The sequence below is a fragment of the Mobula hypostoma genome, chromosome 9, assembly GCF_963921235.1.
Source record: "Mobula hypostoma chromosome 9, sMobHyp1.1, whole genome shotgun sequence".
In the NCBI taxonomy this organism is placed as follows: Eukaryota; Metazoa; Chordata; class Chondrichthyes; order Myliobatiformes; family Myliobatidae; genus Mobula; species Mobula hypostoma.
This window is the reverse complement of record NC_086105.1, coordinates 123814048-123832043: the sequence shown is the minus strand read 5'-3', so window position 1 is coordinate 123832043 and position 17996 is coordinate 123814048. Positions and strand designations below refer to the sequence as shown.

General features: G+C 42.6%; 1 long non-coding RNA gene across 2 annotated transcripts in view; it reads left to right on the top strand.

The window, feature by feature from the left end:
- LOC134351380 (uncharacterized) overlaps positions 1-11635 on the top strand; it is a 196044-nt gene extending 184409 nt beyond the window's left edge. For both annotated transcript variants that reach the window (XR_010019141.1, XR_010019140.1), the window contains exons 2-6: positions 311-488; positions 2089-2264; positions 3313-3390; positions 6790-6944; positions 11163-11635. This is a non-coding gene — a long non-coding RNA (uncharacterized LOC134351380). The remainder of the gene's footprint in view (positions 1-310; positions 489-2088; positions 2265-3312; positions 3391-6789; positions 6945-11162) is intronic.
- Positions 11636-17996: the final 6361 nt, after the last annotated feature.

Below are 17996 nucleotides of genomic sequence, written 5' to 3'. Positions count from 1 at the left end.
CAACCAATTAATCTTTTAGAGAGAAAAAAATATATAATCTTCTTGCCTCACTACTTGCTGTTTGCACACTAATGTTGTGGAAATGAACATTAAAAGATACAAACTGGTCTCTAGGGACAACCCGGCCATTAATGACATTAATAGGAAGCTATATGAGGCAATAAATCTTCCACTTCTATGGTTAAAATTCAGTAGAAAACAGTTAACTACGTGTGGACCATATATCAGGATGCTTTATTAAAGAATGGAAGCATGATGTGTCTGTATTTCAAGTAAACAAAAACCTGCTTCTAAATTTACTTTCCTATAGTTGCAGAAACTGAAATAGAAATAAAGAGAATGACAGCATTTCAGTGAGTGAAAAGAATTAACATAAGATTAAATCAGCGGACTCCTGGTGGAATGAATATCTCCTGAAAACGTCAGGAAACATCTTTAGGCACAGAGCTCAGAAAAAGCACGCAACTGACTTTTAACATTGTAAACCAGTGAGTTGTTTGTTATGTCTCCCCTCTCACTATGAAACGTAGTCTTTGGAGTACTGCAAGTCTGTGTCTTTGCTGTTGCTTTGCTCATGTTTGAGTGCTCGGTGGTGGGTGCCGATGCTTTTTTCTGCCTGTGGGGGGAGAGGGGATTGTTGCTTGCTGCCGCTTACATGCAGGAGGGGGGAGCTGGGGGAGGGGGTGGACTTTGGGGTTCTAACATTTAACTGTCATTCATTCTTTGGGGACTCTCCTCTGTTTTTGTGCATGTTTGTGAAGAAAAAGCATTTCGAGATGTATATTGTATACATTTCTCTGACATTAAATGTACTTTTGAAACCTTTGAAAGCTGTGCATCAAACATTGCTTACATCAATTAACACATGACTTCAATTTGATGAGAATATTTTGGGAACAATGGCATACAGTTTTTACATTTCGATAAACCATACATAAATGGACAATAATGGTCGTATCTCTACTCAAGATGATATTTATGGGCTGACGATTATTTTGTGCCAAAACCCAGTAGAAGACTGGGTCAATTCAATTAGACCTGTGATTGATCTGTTGAGGTAACGCTGACACGATGGTAAAAGTGTTTAAACCAGATGGAGACATTTCAGAGAAATGAACAGACACTTCATAATGCGATTTCCTCATTACTGCCAAAGGGGGTAATGCAATCTGTAATATAGCAGTAACCTTTTTTTTAGATCTGCTACACTCCAATTTCCATACAGAGTACTAGATTTTGAACAGCATGTTACAATAAAATTCAGAAGCTCTGTGAAATTTATAACCATACACATTATGTGTCCTGCCCTTAATTTTATCCTCAAACTGCATCATTGTTACAGAGAGGAAGACTATTCAAAGTTGAACTCAAGTCAGGACAAGAAGATACAGAATGAAAAAAACAAAAGTGAAAATCTTCTTATTGATCAGAATCAGGTTTATTATCATCAGCGCGTGTCGTGAAATTTATTAACTTAGCAGCAGCAGTTCAATGCAATACGTAAATTAGAAGAAGAAAATAATAATAATAAATAAATAAGTAAATATGTATATTGAATAAATTAAAAATCATGCAAAAAAGCAGAAATAATGTATATTTTAAAAGTGAGGTAGTGTTCATGGGTTCAATATCCATCCAGGAATCAGATGGCAGAGGGGAATTGATATTGAGGTGTAATGTTGAGTACACCACGGTTTCTCATGTGCCAAATTATTATCTTTGGGTAAGATTTTTCTGATGTAACCAAAATGAAAGCATTTCCATCTTAAAACATGTCATTTAATTTTAAAATGCATCTAAATTTACATATCCAAAGCCCTTTTGCAGTGAAAAACTACCATTTCCTTTACCTTTTCCACCTATCACCTCACAGCTTCTCACTTCATCCGCTCCTCACCTGGTTTCACCTATCACCTGCCAGTTTGTACTCCTTCCCTTCCCCCTCCCCCACCTCCCGAACTTACTCTGGCTCCTTCTCCCTTTCTTTCCAGTCATCATGAAGGGCTTCAGCCCAAAATGTTAACTGTTTATTCTCCTCCATAGATGCTGCCTGAACTGCTGAGTTCCATTTTCTGTGTGTTGTCCTAGATAATCACCAACCTTTCTAACGACCGGTATTCTTAATGGGAACAGAAGTGAAAAGAGCATCTAGCTGACCGAAACGCTAGGGTTTTCACACCCGATCTTCTAAAGAATTGAGACCATTCCAGCCCCGTCAACCTGGTTCTCAAACCTGCAGTTACACTTACCAGTCACTTATACAGGTGAGAAAAATTTGTCCCTGGGAGTGTTTGTATTTCCAACTTTTCTGCGTAACAGAGCTTGTGTTTCACTTCCCATAGTTTCTTATGTTCTAGCACCAGTGTTAATGGCAAAAATGTGTTCCAGGTCATAAAGTCACAGAGCTGTGGAGACATGTCGTATAGAAGTAGGCCCACTGCCTCACCTAGATTATGCCAACCATCAACCACTTAATTACACTAATCCTACATTAATACCATATATTTATGCTCCCCACATTCCCATCAGCTCCTTCCAGACCCTACCACTTACACTAGAGGCAATCTAACACTGGCTAATTAACATACCGACCTGTATGTATTTGGAACCTGGAATACTGAGAGGAAATCCATGCAGAGAACATGCAAGCTCCACACAGACCCACACCCAACATCAGACTTGAACCAGGATCTCTGGCATCATGACACAGCAGCTGTACCAGCGCACTACAATGCCATCCATATTCGGATTGGTACTTGGGTTGCTACTACGACTGGCAAGGACCCCATCATTTTGCATGTCAAGTGTTCAGTTCATGGGGAGGAGATCTAGTGAGTTCCAGCTGTTAATTTTCGATGATTCTTAAATGAATTGCATGATTGTTATTTCCCTTGATTGACTGGCTCTACACATTTTCACAGTGCTAGCTACAGGCCTTTGGTGAGGTTCTGCTCATTTGGACAGAGAATCTGAGACTGAGCGGCTACTGATAATATCTGCCTCACTGAGGACTGCTGATGCACTGAGAGGTTTCAAAAGGATGACAGTATGCAACTTGGAAAATAAATAAAGGCAAATGCACCTTCCATTTTCTTGCCAACACTATGAATTTTCTTGCTGACACATCATTTTCTGAAGCTACATAATAAGGGTATCTAACAGAAGATACAATATTAACCATTCAGACATCTATAGGATACAGCATTCCACAGCGCTAGACTACACTGAATCTTTTCAGATATCATGGGATAAGTTTTCTAGTACTAGAGTTTTTGCAGAGGTCTTCCTTTATTTTTGCCTTTGTATGTTCAGGTATCCGAACTTTCACAAGGCAAGGTGAGAACATGGAGCCTCGGACACAAGACATCTAGGAGCTGCCTAAACAGGCAGGTAAATGTGCATCTCATAACAAGTAGATTAAAAACTGTGCAAAGAAGATACAGACTATTGAATGCAGAAGGTATAAAAGCAATCAAATATTGAAAAGCTGAGATAGAGTGGATGTGGAGAGGATATTGTCTAGAGTGAGAGAGTTCAGGACCAGAGAGCACAGCCTCAGAATACAAGCACATCCTTTAAAACAGAGATGAAGAGGAGTTTCCTTATCCAGTCTCTAGTGAATCTGTGGAATTTATTGCCACAGATGGCTGAAGAGGCCAGGACATTAGGTATAGTTAAAATGGAGATTGATAGGTTCTCGATTAGTCCAGGTGACAAAGGTTGCAGGAGAAGACAGGAGAATGGCATTATGAGGGATAATAAATCAGACATGATGGAATGCTGGAACCATTTGACGGGTCAGATGGTCTAATTCTGCTCATATATCTTACCGTCTTTTGGACATCACTTTGTTCTACCCAGCCCTTCCCTTCTCAACAGTTCAAAGCGGGTTTGCTTTCTAACTTTTGCTAGAAAAAGAAATCAACGTGAAATGTTCACATTGTTTCTCCATCCATACATTCTGGGCCTTTATTCTCTGGAATTTAGAAGAATGACGGAGGGGATCTCATTGAAACCCATCGAATATTGAAAGGCCTCTATGGAGTGGGTATAGGGAGGATGTTTCCCATAGTGGGGGAGTCTAAGACTAGCAGACATAGGCTCAGAATACAAGGATGTTCCTTTAAGATGGAGATGAGGAGGAAAATTAGAGGATAGTGAATCTGTGGAATTCATTGGCACAGACACCTGTGGAGACCAAGTCATTGGGTATAATTAAAGAGGAGATTGATAGGTTCTTAATAGTAAGGGTATCAATGGTTACGAGGAAAAAGCAGGAGAATGTGGTTCAGAGGAATAATAAATCAGCCATGTCAGAGCAGACTCGATGGACTGAATGATCTAATTCTGCTCCTACGTTTTATGGTCTTACAGAAAGAGAAATGAAAACAAAGATTAAATTATAAAGAGAATAGAGACAATATATTATATTTTATGCAGTATATTTTACAAGTTTAAAATCACCAACAATTAAAACCTGAAGGAATTAAGTTGCAAAATTAATTATCATTTATTCGCAAGCTAGATTTACAGTCATCATAACACCAGCAATTTACATTATCTTCTACATAAGATCATTATTTATGAAGGAATATATTGGCTTTTGAATACTTGTGGATGGGTATATATTAACATGCTACTGATATAATGGTCAAGAATTCAAAGGAAAATCAGAAATTGTTATAAGAATAATAAAAATTAAATGGTGTATATGATTGATTCATTGAGCAATGAAGAAAGTGCCATCTGTTGCTGACAACTCTCCATCATCTGGGACAACCCGGTTTGCTTTACTACATCAGGGAAGAAGCATGAGAGCCTGAAGGCCCACATCCAACACTTTAAAAGCAACTTCTTCCCCTCTGCCGTCAGACTTCTGAATAGACCATGAACCCATGAACTCGGGGCACTATTTATTCATCTGTTGCACTTTTTAGTTATGTTATACTTACAGTAATTTTTACATCTTACACTGTACTGCTGCCACAAGACAACAAATGTCACAACATACAGCATGGCTGTGATAATAAATCTGATTCCGATGCTGAAATCCGAAACCGTGCTTAAAATTAAACTACATTGCCAAACGATTGCACTGTTACAAATTAGAAAAAGGATTTGCTGGAAACTGTGATGGAGGGGCATTGTTAGTTCAATCAGGGCGAATGAGCTTGGAAATGTTATTATCTTTTCTCAATTTCATCAGTCTCCTCAGAAACATCCTATTAACCTGGTAGCCAATGGCATTATCTTCCATTTCTACCATAATCAAATCATTGAAATTATTGGTCATTCCACTTCAGTGTTTAGAGTCATAGAAAAGAACAGCTCAGAAACAAGCCCTTCAGCCCATCTAGTACATACCAAATCATTTAAACTGCCTACTCCCATTGACCTACATTGGAACCACACCTCTACCATCAACGTTTCGTCAGTATATACATTTATTTCAAAACAATTTCTGTCTGCACTACTGAAAATTATTATATTATTGACACCCTAGCCAGGTATGAATACTGATTCCTTTAATATTTGAAGTAGGGATAGTCTCACCTCTTTGCCATGAGTTTGACGGTAATTGGGGAAATCTGAATTTATTACCATGGCCGTATTTTGTCAGTGCAATGTTCGTCTCCTGTTCTCTGATTAATGCTTCAGTAAATTTTCTCTCTATTTCTCTGGTGTTCTAGTTTGGAGCAGATACAGAGAAGGTTAACTATGTGCCCTGTGTGCATTCTTCACTGAATCCTCAGATGGGTATTCATTCAATCAACTGAAACAAAAGCAATTTTTAGTTTGTCTAAAAATAAAATAAACAGATAGGATTCCACAGTCCACCTTTCAAATAATTTATATTAATTAAGATTAATATAAATTAGGATTCACAAATTGGCTCATGTTTTGGTTTAGATTGTAATGATCCAATATTTATCATATCGGTGCTATTACTGTAAGGTAAGGAAGGTTCTTTTTTCTCTCTCTAGGATTTCAGATCTCCTAATGAATCATTTCACCATTATACACTGGTTCCTTGGGAAGAGAATGATTATCACAGGCCAATTTTCTTTTTTGCAAAATGTTGTAGACAAGCAGCCTAGAGATACAGTACCTCTCCTCTGCATTATTACCTCACAGCCCTTGAATTCAATCCCCTGACTAATGAAGGCCTTCGTAGCAACCCAATCAACTTACAATCCAACACTAAGGGATCTATAGACATGGACTTGAAGGTCCCTTTGTTCCTCCACACTGCTGAGAATCCTGCCATTGACTCTGTTGTCAGCCTTCAAATTTGACTTTCCAAAGTCAACTGTGTGCCAAAGGGAACACTACCCTTCTCTGAGAGGAGACCAGTCATATTTTCACATCTCCTCACCTTTCTCCTTTCCATTCAATATTTCATGGTCGAACTGGCCATGGACCCAGCTCCATCTATCTGCCTTTTCTCCATAACCCTTAATCCCCCATTAAGAAAAATCTACCAACTGTGTCTCAAGTGTATTTAATGAGGTAGCCTCTACTGCTTCCTAGTACCTTATTTCTAGTCTTACTTAACGGTGGAGACAACTTTCCTGCCTCTATCTTATCTATGTCTTTCATAATTTTATGCTTCAGATTAAGATTAGCTTTATTTGTCACATAACATTGAACCATAACAGTGAAGTGCAGTGTTTGCATCAACAACTGACACGTTCCAAAGATGTGACTGGGAGCAGCTCGCAAACATCTCCATGCTTCCAGTCCAAAGTATTGTGCGCACAACTTACTAATCCATATGATCTTAAACAGTGGAAAGAAACCGGAGCACCAGGAAGAAACCCACTAAGTCACGGGAAGAAGACGCAAAAGCATTACAGATAGTGGTGTATGCGAACTTCCATTGCTGGTGGTGTAAAGTGTTACAGCACTACCATGCCACTGCAGCTTGTGGCAAATAAAACAAGGTGAGACATTTTAGGTTTAATGAAACCCGTAACACGTTTTATTGAACTCCAAAACCTCCAAAAATCCTTACGTAACAATGTCAATCACGTCAGACCAGCCTCTTAAAGCAAAACGCCAACTCAATGCCTGTGGTTGTGAATTGTGTCCATTTCCACCAATTACGTTACACAGACCCCCCACCCCCATCCCCACTCCCCAGAATTTACTAAAACTGGGCATTGTGAGCCTGCCTGGAGTTTGGACAATCCACCCAGCTCAGGTTCTGTGTACCATGAGTGGAGGAGCCGCAGGAGCCCCTGTCTCGCCCAGAGGTGTGTTCACATGCTTAGGATCATGTAGTGATGCCAGGGGCATAGCAGCAGAATGCTCCAAATCTTGGTGGGCCGGTTTAAGAAGATCTACCGAAATGCGTTCAGGTTTACTCCTCTTATCTATGGTATAAGTCTTTTCTCCCCGTTCCAATGCACAGAATTGGAAGGGGGCCGAAGGCGATGTTGGTGTGCGTCATGGTGGACAAAAGCGTATGAGGCAGAATGTAGCTTCACGGGGACCCAAGAGTGCTGTATGTCATGTTGGGAGGTAGGAATAGGTGAAAAGGAATTGAATTTACTGAGGAGGGTAGAATGCTGTTGAGAGGCCAACCGGGCAGTCATAACACCGGGGATAAAATCAACGGCTACCTGTATACCAACTCAGCTGTGGACTACTGCCGGTTCTCATTTGGAGCTGTTCTGAGCCCCAGCAGGACCTATGGAAGACGATCATACCACCACTGACTGGTCAGGCAAGCCCTCAGAGCAGTGAAACTGCCCGCTCGAGCCTTTGGACAGTGGGTGATACACCATGGTGTGATGTAGCCTAATGCCAAGGTTCTGGGTCATCACAGCCCAGAGGTCTGAAATGAACTGCAGACTGCTGCGGTCAGAGGAAATATTAAACGTGGTGCCAAACCGAGCATCCCAGGTGCTGATGAGCGTCTGAGCCACGCCTGCGGTCGTGTGGACTAGTTTGCGGGCATGATGGGGCAAGGGCGACCGGTTGAGACGTCGCACAGGAGAGAAACCCCAGCTTCCCCAAACTTAATGTCAGCCAACCGCAAGCCCGTGACTGCTGTTCAGTAAGCCTGGACCTCTGGGTAAGTAGTTTGGTCGGCTGCCCTGCCGGCATAGTCACCCCCTATGTGTACAACCTCTACGGCTGGCCATGAGAGGCAATCAGGCACAGCATTATTTTCCCCTTGATATGTTGTACAGTGTGTCAGTTGTGAACTCTGATATGTAGGCGAGTTGGCATTGCTGCCATGCAGACTAAGGGTCTGATATTTTGGCCATCGCATGCACAAGGGGTTTGTGGTCAACGCAACAAATGTTGTGAAATGGCGACCCCCCCCCCGCCCCCCAGAAGAAACTGAAAATGGCACATAGCCGGATAGAGACCAAGAAGCTCATGGTCAAACGTGCTGAACTTCCATTCGGGAGAATGAAGCTGCCGGCTAAAGAAGGCAAGTGGCTGCCACGAGCCTCCAACCAACTGTTCATGCACAGCACCAGCAGCATAGTCATTTTTCAGTCCAAACGGCATGCAAGCAAACTCAGAGAGGCCAAAGAGGGTTATAACAGCCCTCTGAGCACCCAGAGACCTGATGGTAGCCCCTAAACTAGATCGACTTTGGAAAAAATTAACTTTCTGGCTACATGTGCCTAAAAGTCCTGGAAGTGTGGGACCAGGTAACAATCGGTGTGTGGTGCTCTTGTTAAGACATCGATAATTACAGATGGCTGTCCACCACCATCGGACTTAATGACTATATGGGGGGGGGGTGCAAAATCCAGGGGCTATTCGACCGGCATACGATGCCAAGTCTTGCCCTGTTGGTAAACTCAGCCTTTGCGGTTGCCAGCATTTCTCGGTCTGGTCTACACGCGCGACCATGAACTGCCGGCCAGTTGTGGGAATGTGGCCTCATGTTTTATGACTGCAGTGAAGAATATGGGTTTGGTGAGGTTTGGGAATTCACCCAGCAGTCAAGGAAACTCATATGCGGTGGAGCATGTGCTCGACAGTCGTTGTGGGGAACTCACTGGGGGAGCAGGGTAATGACCTAAAGTCCTTGGCATCCACAAGCCAGCGGTTCTTAAGATCAACTAACAGTCCTTGGGCACACAGGATATCTGCACTAAGCAGAGGTCTAGCCAAGTCAGCCAGGATGAAGTCCTCTGTGTAACGTCACCTACTGAAGCAGTGTGTCACCCGTCGAGTCCTGTAAGTCTGGATCTTCCTGCCATTGGTGGCCTCCAGCAAGGTTTTGTCGCTCTTTGCCTTCTCATCAACAGGCGATGCTGGCAGCACACAGGAAATGTCACCCCCAAGTCTCCGTAATGAATAGTAGTGACTCCGGCAGTTGGCACCCATGGGTGATCACAGACCTCAGGTGTCCTGATGCGCTGGCACTGTCGAAGATGCAAGGTGGTCAGCTCTTCCTAGTGTTCCTACGAAAGTGAGCATGGTAAAAGCACAGGCCTGGCTGACCGGGCTTATTGAGGTACAGAAAGGAGGAGGAATGATGCACTGCCCGACTGAGTGTAGGCTATCAGCTAACTTTAGCAAGCTCACTATAGTCATTCATGGGTGCATTATCGGGGGCTATGTGAACTTGTTGAGGCATTTTCTGCATGAAGAGCTCTTTAGAGATGAAACAAGGATGGTGTTTTCCCAGGAGAGACAGCATGTGGTCCATTAGCTTTGAAAGCCTAGCCTCACTGAGGCCGGGTGATGAGAGCAATTGCTTGGCGCGCTCAGACTCTGATCATCCAAAAGATGAGTTTTCAGCGAATGGTGTTTTTCATGTTCAAGCAAGTGTTCAAGCAGACTCACCACTCTCGCAGGAGTGGAGTTTCTAAGAGACACTACCACATAGTAGAATTTGTGTCATCTGCAGAGATTTTTCGCAGGGCAAACTGGGCCTCAGGTTGTACGAGCCAAGTGACGGTATTTTGCTCCCAAAACTCCAGCAATTTCAAAGCAACTGCTTTGGCCAACATGTTCAATAACTCCAGAATCATCCTAGAGCATCGGGGTAACCAATGCATGTTTTCACAAATAAAACAAAGTGAGACATTTTATGCTTAATGAAACCCATAACATATTTTATTGAACTCCAAAGCCTACACAACAAAAGCGCATTAAAAATCCTTACGTGACAACGTCAAGCACATCAGACCAGCCTCTTAAAGCAAAACCCCAACTCAATATCAGTGGTTGTGAATTATGTACATTTCTCCTAATTATGTTACCCTACACCACACTGTAAGATTCCCTCCTATAAGATCCCCTCTCGTTCTTGAGAAGAACATTACAGTAACAGGAATAATCACTCAGTAATTATAATAAATAAGAATGGGCTGGATAGAAAGGTTTATTGATAGAAAATATTGAATGGTGTGGGAGATTTAAAGATGTGATACAAGGGAAAGGCGATACAATAAAACTTAACTGCTGCCTCTTCAGTTCCAGGACAGTAATTTCTGTCATTGATAGTGATTAGATTAGATTAGATTATGAGGACACACAGTCCTCTTTTATTGTCATTTAGTAATGCATGCATTAAGAAATTATACAATATTCCTCCGGTGTGATATCACAGAAACACAGGACAGACCAAGACTGAAAAACTGACAAAATCCACATAATTATAACATCTACAACCTATAGGATGGCTACAACCTATAAATGAATAAATAACATCCCATAGTTTTACTGTTCTATAGTTTATGAAAGAACACTTAGTGATAAGGTTGAGGTTATTCTGAATCTTGGGCTTTAGGACCTAGAAGCTGGCTCTTGTGAAGCAGCCTCGTGTGCAATAGCTTGTCAAAGGCCTTCTGAAATCCAAGTAAACAACATCCACTGACGCTCCTTTGTCTAGCCTACCTGTTGTTTCCTCAAAGAATTCCAACATATTTCCCCTTAGGGAAACCATAATGATTTTGGCCTATTTTATTGTGAGCCTCCAGTATCCTAAACCCTCATCCATAGTAATGGACTCTAACCGTTGCCAACCACTGAAGTCAGGCTAATTGGCCTATAATTTCCTGCCTTTTGCCTCCCTCCCTTCTTAAAGTGTGCAGTAATGTTTAGGATTTTCCAGTCCTCCAGAACAATTCCAGAATCTAGTGATACTTGAATGATTACTTTGAATGCCTTTACAATCTCTTTAGATACCTCTTTCAGGACCCTGGGGTGTAGTCCGTCGGACCGAAGTGACTCACCTACCTTCAGACCTTTCAGCATCCCAAGCACCTTCTGCTTAGTGAATACTAATTTTTAATTAACAAGTGCCACACAGAAGAGCCAATCAGCCAAAATAGCAATGTCGTACAAATGTGTAGTTAGATTTGGTTACATATTATGAAGAAAGTACATTAAGCCTAATGCATAGTGTTTGTCTTGCATTTGATCTGCAGACTATTTTAAAATAACAAATTCTGTAAACTAACTCAATGATCATTTTTGTTCTGACAGTGACCATCAAAGTCCACTATTTTGCATAGCACTTGATATTCCTTATTTGATCGAACATATATTGTAAACTGTCTAGATTACTGAACTAGTTTGATCATTTTATCTGATTGTATTGTATTTTATCTTGTATATATTGGTTTTATTGTACCTCCTTGACTTCTGAGTCACATCTTCCACACCATTCAATATTTTCTGTCAATAAACCTTTCTTTCCAGTCCATTCTCATTGACTATAATTTCAAAATAAAGTCTTACCAAGGGGATCTTCTTGTTCCTGGGAGGTAGAATCAATAACAAAATTTAAATCTGTGAATTTCAATGCAATTGTAAATAAAATTCCATGCTGGAAATCTAGCAGATTGAGGCCCAGTTCTATAAATGACAGGCAACATCTCAAAATTGTGCTGTAGCTCAAATTTTCTACCAACACTAGTGTAAGGCTTTAGGCCTGAAAGCACTAATAGTATATTACCTTCAATGGCAAAAATTGACCCCGAATTACTCTTGCAACACACTCACCTCACACTCTAGTGGGTTGTTTGAAGTGTCAGCAGTGTATAAAGGAGGAAGTAGAAGCTTCTTGCCCTGGATAACCTTGACCTACAGACCAAGAGAGCGGTGACAAAAACATCAAAGTGGAGTTTATCTTCTGGTTTAAAGAATGAGCTTCTCTCAGATTTATGTTATGGGGAAATAGATATAAACTCTTGGTTTCTGTTTCAGTACCGTGGAATGTCTTGTGTGTAGGCAGACAGATGATCAGATATAAAAAATCGCCTTTATACATACACTGCCCCAGGTTAGATATCCTTCCTCTAGCCCAGCATTGCTATTGGTCCAGCATGGACAATTGAATCTTGCCCACAAAAACATTTTGCAAAATTAGGGAAATGTTAGCTATTCTGTTAAACATCCCTCTATGAGTGAACCAAAAATAGCACCATTTACAGAAAGGAATGTTTGGCTCTCTATTAGAGCAAGCATTTCTGAATCCATTTCCACAATTTCAGTTCACCAGAAACAGGCACTAACTGGAATGAAACATTACAATGCTGCAATCTAGAACAAAAGGCAGAGTACTGGAAGAAAAGCAGTAAAAAAGGCAAATGCCATGTTAGCATTCATTTTAAGAGTGCTAGAATATAAAAGCAAGGATGTAATAGGGAATTGGTCAGACCGCACTTGGAGTATTGTGAGTGGTTTGGGGCCCCTTATCCAAGAAAGGATGAACTAATGTTGGAGAAGGTCCAGAGGAGCTTCATGAGAATGATCCTGGGAATGAAAGGGTTAACGTATGAGGAGCATTTGATGGCTCTGGGCCTATACTCACTGGAGTTAAGAAGACTGAAGGGGATCTCATTGAAACCTACTGAATATTGAAAGGCCTACATACACAGAGTGGATGCGGAGAGGACGTTTCCAATAGTGGTAGAGTCTGGAACCAGAGGGCACAGCCTCTAAATAGAAGGACATCCCTTTAGAACAAAGATGAGGGGGGATTTTCTTTAGTCAGAGGGTGGTGAATCTGTGGAAATCACTGCCACAGGTTGCTGTGAAGGTCAAGTCATTGGGTATGTTTAAAGCGGAGGCTGATAGATTCTTGATTAGTAAGGCAGGAGAATGGGGTTAAGAGGGAAAATAAATCAGACGTGATTGAATGATGGAACAGAGTGAATGAGCCCAATGGCTTAACTCTGCTCCTGTGTCTTACAGTCTTAAGAATTCAGCAAGTCAAGCAACATCTGCAGAGGTAAAGAGTGTAAGTCGATGTTTCTGGTCGAGACCCTGATTTGGGATTAAGAGGGATGAAGAATGATTGCCAATATCTAGCAGTACATAGGAGTGTGGGCGTGGGGGTAGGATGAGGCAGATGAGGGGGAAGAGGGAGGTTGGGAAGAAGCCAGTAGGTGATAGGTAACTGAACCTGTAATCAATCACAAACACAGAATACATCTCATGATGAAAATGTGGGGGTGACGTGAAGAGACAGCATTTTTTTCTGGAATCTTCAAGATCTCACAATGAAACTGCACTGAAAATGTAGTGGAAATGAAATACATCATTGTGGGCCATTAAAGGACAACCATCAATCTCTTGCTCAAGTTTTGGCCATGGAGGAACAGAGACAATGAAGAGCAGGCAGTGCCTGAAATGTCAAATATTTCCTTCAGTTCTTTGGACTCCCTTCTGTCAAATGAATCTGAAATGACTACTTGTTGATCATCGCTGCCTCAGCAGGCAAATTGTGCCTCACTGCCTTTTTTTTTGCGATGGTCACAGTATGCAATTTAGTATTCTGCATAAAGCCTCAGGATGCCCATGAGACAGTGAAAGAACACAATGGCAAAAGATAAATGAGGCATTAACTAATTTGATGACTGATTGATCCTCGCCTTTCCCTTGCAGTCTGGCATCAAGTCCGGTCCGTCTTTTTTAATGAGTTGTATCTGTCTTGTTTGAAGGATATTAATGTTCACCCAGAATGTGCTGTGAATTCAGGAACATTGGGGCCTTGGCTGTAGCTGTCCCCTCCTCGCACATTGTGCTCTCCTCCACCAGCCTGGTGATATTTAGCCAACAGCCAACACTGGGTGGGTTAAAAGAAACTGATGTTTACACTGATTTCCTAAGGAAAAAGATTTCCACTAGCACGGACTGCCCAGAGCATGACCTGGGGTCAGGGTCCAGTCCAAGCACCAAAGGTAAAAATTAAATTACACCAGATTCTGATTTGCTGTAAGACTGAAGGAATGAATAATATTGATCAAACATAAATGTCCATCTGGTAACCCAGCTTGGAAGGTCATTAAATCATTCTAATTCCACATAACTCTGTTTTTTATGTATTTGGATATTAACTATAATCATGCACACTTAGAAAAAGACAACACCTTCAGAAATCAAAGTATTGAGATCAGGAGATGGGATGTTATGTTGAAGTCATTGGTGAGGCCTAATTTGGAGCACTGTGTACACTCTTGGTCACCTACCTAAAGGAAAGATGTAAATAAGGTTGAAAAAGTACAGAAAAAAATTACAAGGATGTGCTGAGTCGGGGCGACCTGACTTATAAGGAAAGATTGAATTGGTTAGGACTTGGAACGTAGAAGACTGAGAGGAGATTTGATAGAGGTATACAAAATTATGAGGGGTATAGATAGGGTAAATGCAACAGGCTTTTTCCACTGAGGTTGGGTGAGACTACAACTGGAGGTCATGAATTAAGGGTGAAAAGTGAAAAGTTTAAGGGGAACATGAGGGAAAAGTTCTTCACTCAGAGGGCCATGAGAATGTGGAATGAGCTGCCAGCACAAGTAGTGCATACAAGCTTGATATCAATGTTTAGGAAATGTTTGGATAGTTACATGGATGGTAGGGGATTGGAGGGCAATGGTCCCAGTGCTGGTCGATGGGAGTAGGCAGTTTAAATGGTTTGGTATGGACTAGATGGGCCAAAGGGCCTGTTTCTGTTCTATACTTCACTATGACTCTAATACATAGAACATTACCTCCCTCCTTGGAATTCTAGAGTACAAAGAAAGCCAATTAATTTATCTTGCAACACTTTCAGTACGTGGGATGAACTCAGCAGGTCGGGCAGCATCAGTTAGAAACGATCAAAGTTTCGGGCCGGAACCCTTCGTCAGGACTGAAGAATGAAAGATGGGGAAGGATTTGAAGAATGCTTGTAGCTTCAGTTGAAAGACCAGTAATTTGAAAGACAAAGGGGTGGGGGAGGGGAAGCATTGACATCATAGCCCTGAAAACAATGGGTAGTAGAAGAAGGAGGCAGAACCATGAGGGAGCTGGGGGAGGGGTTAGAGTGACATAGGGATAGAGGAAGGGAGGGGGAGGGAATTACCGGAAGTTGGAGAATTCTATGTTCATACCAAGGGGCTGGAGACTACCTAGACGGTATAGGAGGTGTTACTCCTCCAACCTGAGTTTAGCCTCATCATGGCAGTAGAGGAGGCCATGTATGGACATATCTGAATGGGAATGGGAAGCAGAGTTGAAGTGAGTGGCTACCGGGAAATCCTGTCTGTTGTGGCGGACGGAGTGGAGGTGCTTGACGAAGCGGTCCCCCAACCTGCGTGGGGTTTCACCGAAGTAGAGGAGGCCGCACCGGGAGCACCAGATGCAATAGATGACCCCAACAGACTCACAAGTGAAGTGTTGTCTCACCTGGAAGGACTGTTTGGGGCCCTGAAAGGTTGCAAGAGATGAGGTGTAGGGACAGGTGTAGCATTTACGCTTACAGGGATAAGTGCCGGGTGGGAGATCAGTGAGGATGGACGTGCGGATAAAGGAGCCGCGGAGGGACCGCTCCCTGTGGAAAGCGGAGAGGGGTGGAGAGGGAAAGATGTGCTTAGTGGTGGGGTCCTGTTGAAGGTGGTGGAAGTTGTGGAGGATAATGTGCAGGATCCGGAGGCTGGTGGGGTGATAGGTAAGGACAAGGGGAACCCTGTCCCTGTTGTGGTTGCGGGAGGATGGGGTGAGGGCCGAAGTGCGGGAAATGGAGGAGATGCGGGTGAGGGCATCATTGATGACGGTAGAAGGGAAACCATGATCCTTAAAGAAAGAGGACATTTGAGATGTCCTGGAATGGAAATCGTCATCCTTGGAGCAGATGCGGCGGAGACGGAGGAACTGGGAATAGGGAATGGCATTTTTGCATGTGGTGGGGTGGGAAGAGGTATAGTCGAGGTAGTTATGAGAGTCAGTGGGCTTGTAGAAGATGTCAGTGGACAGTCTGTCTCCGGAGATGGAGACCGAGACATCGAGAAAAGGGAGAGAAGTGTCCAAGATAGAGCAAGTGAATTTGTGGGCTGGGTGAAAGTATGAAGTAAAGTCAATGAAATTGACGAGCTCACCATGGGTGCAGGAGGCAGCACCGATGTAGTTGTCAACGTACTGAAGGAGAAGTTGGGGAGCAGTACCAGAATAGGTTTGGAGCACAGACTGTTCCACATAACCAACGAAGAGGCAGGCATATCTGGGTCCCATGCAAGTTCCCATAGCTACACCCTTAGCCTGAAGAAAGTGGGAAGAGCCAGAAGAGAAGTTATTAAGTGTGAGAACCAGTTCCGCCAACCAGAGGAGGGTAATGGTGGTGGGAAACTGGTGAGGTCTATTATCCAGGAAATAGCGGAGGGCTTTGAGGCCTTCTTGATGGGGAATGGAGGTGTATAAGGATTGGACATCCATAGTAAAAATGTAGCAGTTGGGACAGGGAATTGGAAGTTATTGAAGAGGTGGAGGGCATGGGATGTATCCCGGATGTAGGTGGGGAGGGACTGAACTATGGGTGACAAAATGGAGTCCAGGTAGGCAGATACAAGTTCGGTGGGATAGGAGCAGGCAGGCAGACTTCTTCTACTACCCATTGTTTTCAGGGCTATGACTTCAATGCTTCCCCTCCCCCACCCCTTTGTCTTTCAAATTACTGGTCTTTCAACTGAAGCTACAAGCATTCTTCAAATCCTTCCCCATCTTTCATTCTTCAGTCCTGAGGAAGGGTTCCAGCCTGAAACGTCGACTCATCATTTCTAACTGATGCTGCCCGACCTGCTGAGTTCATCCAGCGTACTGAAAGTGTTGCTTTGATCACAGCATCTGCAGATTATTTTGTGTTTATAATTTATCTCGCCTTTGAAAAGATTATTCAGTTATCCACTCCGCCCTCTCGAAATGTTTGTGAATATTTCCTTTCTAAAAGATCCCAGATAGCTACTTCAGCAAAGAGCAGGGGAATTTTCCACAGTGTTCCAGCCAATACTTATTCCTCACTCAACATTTCCAAAATCAGGTTATCTGGTCTTTGCCTCAACACTATCTGTGACAGCTTAAGCAATAGATACTGGGGCTCTGGCCGTGGTTCCTGAATTCACAACACAGGGTTTTTGACCCAAAACGTCGCCAAATCCTTTCTTCTAACAAATGCTGTCTGGCACTTTGAGATCTTCCAACAGATTGTTTGTTGCCACATGTTCCAGCATCTGCAACTTCTTGTGCCTCCATTGTGATAGGTTGACCCATGTGTACCTCAACTCAAGTCCTTCATTGGCCTGCAGGTGTGTGGAGCATCGTGAAAAAGAAATGAAGGATGCCCTATAAATGTAAGGCTTTTATATTTAGACGCACAACACAGTAGCAGATCTTGCAGCCCAACAAGCCCACTCTGCCGAATTGTATCCATGTTAACAATTAACCTACTAAGCCATACGTAGTATGGGAGGAAACTGAAGATTTACAGACAACGATGGAATTGAACCCTGATCGCTAGTGCTGTAATACCATTACACTAACCTCCACGCTACCATACTGCACCAAATTTAGACCCAGTACATGTCAAACAAATCCTGCTGAGATGTTTTTAGGCAACTCAAAAGACCCTAGTCTGAGATGTAATTTTCTTCTCGTTTTAAGGTGAAGCATCACATTGGGATTCGGTTCAAGTAAAGCTCATCAGATCATGTTTGAGCTGAAAGTCTAACCTTCAACAGGAAGCAGACTAGTTAACCAGAAGA